This window comes from Solanum lycopersicum, chromosome 5 (genome assembly GCF_036512215.1).
Source record: "Solanum lycopersicum chromosome 5, SLM_r2.1".
Lineage (NCBI taxonomy): Eukaryota > Viridiplantae > Streptophyta > Magnoliopsida > Solanales > Solanaceae > Solanum > Solanum lycopersicum.
Genome location: NC_090804.1, coordinates 56912111 through 56918110, shown reverse-complemented (window position 1 = coordinate 56918110; position 6000 = coordinate 56912111).

Sequence of the window (6000 nt, the reverse complement as noted above, 5' to 3'; positions counted from 1 at the left end):
CTTAAAAACTTGAGATACAACCGTTGAACACTTAAAATAGGACATACTACATCATTCTTAATTTATACCCACCTTCCTTGTCTTTCCATGAAGATATGAGTAATTTTAGATGTTTCAAAAAGTTGGGGTGTTACACAATAATCATACAATACTTTTTAAAAATTAAAATAAACAAAATGTACTTGAAAGAATATTTTAAATTCTATTATATTAAAAAAATAATGACCAAATTGTAACGATACTTTTAAAAAACTATTTCTTTAAGTAGTGATACTTTATTTTAAGCAATCATCCCCACAATAATAATGCAATTAATTTTTTTTTACTTTCCTTCAAAAGTTCTAATTTAAAAATAAGGTAACAATTGATATTTCAAATCGTAATAATTAAAAAAAAAGACTAAATTTTAAAATCACAATAATTATGAAAGTTTTTTTTTTAAAAAAAAACACACAACATTAATACACAAAAAAAACATCATATCAAAATAAACATACAACTACAACAACAATAATATAATATTAATAATTATTTTTAAAAAAGTAGCATAGAACACATAATATTTTTCTTACATTTTTATATTTGTTCACTCAATTTACATGTAAATATATTTTATCTCTCTTGTTAGTTATAAAAAGTTTTTTCGTAGAAAAATACATAAATGACTACCTTGTCCATCTGTCAAAAAATTAAATATATCCTCAAAGGTGATTGGGCCTCTACCTAATAAAAATTTCAATTAGCATAGCCCACATGAATCTAACAACACAAAATCAACAATAGTACTTAACCCAGTCAGAATACATCAATAAAAGTTAAGGGAAACAAAATTAGTCAAGAGTTTGGGATGGAGAATCATTGCAAATCACGTCCAAACAGGATAATCAAAGCACATGAACACATGCTAGAGTTTAAACAACTATTTGAGGGTGTAGGAAGTGAGAATGCATAAAAAGTTCAGATGGTGACTTTTAAAATTTGAAAAGACTAGACAACATTTCCTTTTTACTTAGATTTAGATAAGTAGAAATCTCACACATTTGAGTCTCCGGTTGTTTGATTGACACGGAACGAGAAGTACCTGTTTCGAATTAAAGTGGATAAATTATATTTTAGGTCCTTCAACACCTTCTTGAAGATCCTTGTTAGCATATCATCGATTTTGTTTCCCTCCGGTCCAGATAGTTCTTTTGGCTTGGGATGATCATAAAAGGATAAAAGGTGCTTCTAACAATAAGTAATTTTTAATAGAAATGTCAAACATGCTTTTGCCTCTTGGGGCCCGTTTGGATGGGCTTAATAAAAGCAGCTTTAAAAAAATACTTTTAAAAGTGCTGAAACTTATTTTTAAAATAAGTAGTTATGCGTTTGGATAAAAGTGTTGAAGTTGTTATGTCAAACGTGAAAAGGGAAAAATGAAAGAAAGAAATGTTAGAGTTATATGGGTAATTTGGAGATTGTATAAAAATATTAATAACAAAAAGATAAAAATATGGTCAACTTAAAACAGCTTATAAGTTAAAAAAAGAAAAACACCCCTACCCCAGCTTTTAACTTTTGGCTTAAAATATTTTTTTTAACTTAAAATACGTTATTTTGAGTATGGCCAAACAGCTAAATAAGTCAAAAACCATCTTTTAAGTCAGTTTGACAAACTTTTAAGCTGAGTCAAACAGGCTCTTAGTCTAAGATTTAGAACTACTTGTCATACGTTTTTAAGTTTTTTATTTTTTCTAGTAGTGACTACATACGGAACTCTTTATACCCACTTTTAATTTCTTTTGAACGTTGGAGTCTTTTATTCCTAATACTACGAAGAACGTGACATTTCAAATGGTGATATTATATATTTAGAGAGAAACTACAAGTAATAAAAGGAAAAATCATAATATATATATATATATATATATATATATATATATAAAAAGGAGGATCATAGACAAGGTGATGTATCACCTCTATGCCTCTATTTTTATTTAGCTTTTATTTTTGCTTTTTTAAAAAATAAATTAATTATTATATCATTAAAAAAATTACATAAATTTATTATAAAAAAATATTTTATCAATGGAGCATCATATTTATAACAAAAACTCTTTATATTTATTTATTTATTTATCTCACTTATAATAAAAGGAGAAACATAATTTTTTTTTTGACTTTTTTTAATTTAAATTAATTATTTTGTTGTAAAAATATACTACTTTATTTACACAAATAAATATTTCATTAATATAGGAACATTTATAAAAGAACTCTCTATATTTTTTGCAATTTGTTTATTTCACTTTTAATCATGAAATCATAATAATTCTTTTTGTACATCTTAAGAATTTTTATTTTTATTTTTATTTTTTAATTCATTCATTAGGAGTTATCACCCATGATTTGCCTCTCTTTAATTTTTTTACTTTTAATGATATTCATAACTCTAATAATTTTTATGTTCATAACTACCAAATTAAATTTGTAAGTTTATGGTGTCTTTTACGGTATTCCTTTATTTTGCCTATAAATTCATATTAGTTTCATGAATATTCACATTCACAATTATCCTTTCTATTTTCATCATAGAGGTTTGGTTAGTAACAAAAATGGATGATGCACAAGTACCCCTCAACTTATGCCCGAAATCTCAGAGACACACTTATACTATTTAAGGTCCTATTACCCCCTGAACTTATTAATTTAATAATTTTCTACCCCTTTTCGACCTAGGTGACACTCTCTTGTGGGCCCAACACTGGTTGACTTTTTCTTTCCAGCTAGCGTCACGTAGGCCGAAAAGGGGTAGAAAATTACTTATAAAGTAAGTTCAGGGGGTAATAGGACCTTAGTATAGTATAAGTGTGTCTCTGGAATTTCGGACATAAGTTGAGGGGGTACCTGTGCATTTTCCCTAACAAAAAAAAGAAGTACATTAAGGTAAGAAATATTTCACTATTTTTATTTTTTATATTCTGTATTTTTGTCTACATAAATTCATATTTGGTTTGTGAATAAAACTAATATGTAGCCAAAAAAAAGTACATGAAGTTAATAAATTTATCATTTTCAAGTCCTTATTTTTTTATATTTTTATTTTGTCTATATAAATTTATATTTATTTTCATGAAGATTCACATACAAAAATATAATTTCTCTTCTTCATCATACTTGTTTGTGAATTAATTGACATGTAACAAAAAAAATATATGAAGGTAATCTATATTTCATTCTAAAGTCTTTCTTTTTATTTTTATGGACTTAGACATGGTTTCTTAATATATTATTTTTATTTTTGTATTATACTTTATCAAGTAAGTATGATTAAAAAAATCTCTTAATTTTTAACAATATGTTATCTCTATGCAATTGCTCTTTGTAATAGTTAGTTTTCAAGATATAACATAGTTTGATTATAATATTTGTTAGATTTCAAGAAATAATTGTTCTTTAGTATTGTTAGAACTATTAAAAAGATAATATACAAATATATTAAATATAGTTTATATTTCTTTCTTTCTTTTGACATAATTATTTTTAGTTGGTATATGATTTTTTTATTCAGTTGGTTGCATATGATGAAGAGTTTGACATATCAAAACATGATGGCGGATCTCTTTGCAAAAGAAGATGGTAGAGGAAAAAAAATTGAAAGCATAACTAGAGATTATTTTTTCACTTTGAATTGTATTAGCAACTTAGTTGTTTTTGCTAGAGTTTTTTAATTTTGATTTATATAAATAATTTAGCTAAGTGTATTATATTTTAAATGCTAATTATTTGATCCTTTAATATTCTACTTTCTGTTTGTTATGAAAAAAATATAATTATTTCATTTTAACAACAACAACAAAATTTATGATGATTAGTTTCATTTTTATTATAATAATAAAAAATAATTTTATCATAATAATAAGAAGTAATTGAAAAATAATATATTATTTTTATGATGTCATTTTTTGCGTATGTAACAATCTATCACCGTTCTTTTTGCTTTGAAATGTATTTATAATTTTTTTGTAGTCACCAATTACTATATTTTTCTTTTTATTTTTTGTATTTTCACCCCTTATTTTTATTTATTTATGTTACAAATAAAATCAATACATAATTAGTAATACATTTGTTGTCTAATAAAATTATATATTTGAATTATTTATAACTCATATCTCTTTATCTTACTTATAAAGTTTGATATTAAATATTATTCATAACTTTTATGTATTTCATTTTTTGTAAGTCTTACAAATATTTAATTAATGTTTAAAGAATTATAATAAGCAAATGTAATAAAATAAAAAATCAATTCTGTTTTGACGAAATCAAAGTTTAAACAAAACATTAGTACTCCTACAAAAGATAGAGCAAATTAAAACATACAAAATATTTTCAACCTAATACAATATATTGTTATTTCGACATATTATCTCTTATTCCATGTACTTCATCACGGTAAATATTTTATTCTAATATATACATATACAAAATAAATAAATATATTTTATATGTTTAAAAAACTCTATGATATTGCAGAAGAGGAGAAATATTATTATTATTATCTATATATTTGATACTAACCTAAATATTACATAATTCATATTATTATCTTATAAATATTTTATATAGTTGTGTTAAGCGCGAATAATTTCACTAGTTAAAATATAATTATGGATAAATGTGGCATGAGAAGAATTCTATGAATTATAACTTATACAGGAAAATGTCATAAATAGCAAATAAATATAACTAAAGAATGCTTTAATGGCTATATTTGATCTAACTACTATAGGTGCACGCTGCGCAAATATTTCAAAATGTAATTGTTTTTAAGTTTCGCAAATATTTCAAAATGTAATTGTTTTTAAGTTTAAATAACTAGTTGACTTATTATTGAGTTATATGTGTAATCATATATAACATATATATAGTTGATGTTAACAAAATTTTAGCATATTCAATATACAGTGAAGATATATTCTTCCAAGATACCAGACAATATTCTAACAACTTCATCAATGAGCCGATGCTTGTGCTAATTAGTTAATTAATTAAATTTTAAATTCATAAAATAAATTTCAATTTGTATTAAAAATAATTACTACACTTTTAGCTAAATATAGATATAATTTGCAAAACATATTACAATCTTTTTTGCACGCTACTTTCTTTGAATCCCACAAAATAAAATGATTCCTTTTAACTAAATATAATATCATAAAATAAGAACACATAAATAGTGACTTAAAAAAATAACATAACTAAAATACACCATACATATCACTTAACAAAATTATCTTATTAACTTGATAAGACTAATTTTTTAAAATTTATTTATCAATTTTGAAATGAAAAAATGTTTGATTCACAACTATTTTTATAAGGCTAGCAGGGAAGGAAAAATCATTTCCTCCAACTTATATTTGGCGTAAGATTTTGTATTGTGTGCAGTAAAATTCATCAAATATTACTTAACAATATAAAGAAATGGTTCATCCAATTTTAAGTACTTCTGTTGATGTTAATTTGAATGGTGAAAATCATATAATGACGATGCCTTTCATTATTAGAAATACAAATGCCAACTGGATTAAATAAGTTTTTTAAATTATACATCTAACATCATGTTTATGGTTAAAAAAATGCAAAAAAGAAATTACTTTTTTTTTTAAAAAAAAATAGACTTATTAGAATAGGATAGTCTTAAAAAAAATAGACTTATTAGAATAAGATAGTCTTAAGAACATCAACAATAAATTTGTCATATGGTCATCTGCAGATTTCTATGGCAAGTTGAATATTATTAAATTGCAGTTACTAAGAATGTGTATGTGTATATATATACACACACACACATATATATATATATATACATGTATATATATATATATATACACACATGTATATATATATGTGTGTGTGTATATACATATATATATATATATATATATACACACACACACACATATATATACATATATATATACATGTGTGTATATATATATATATATACATATA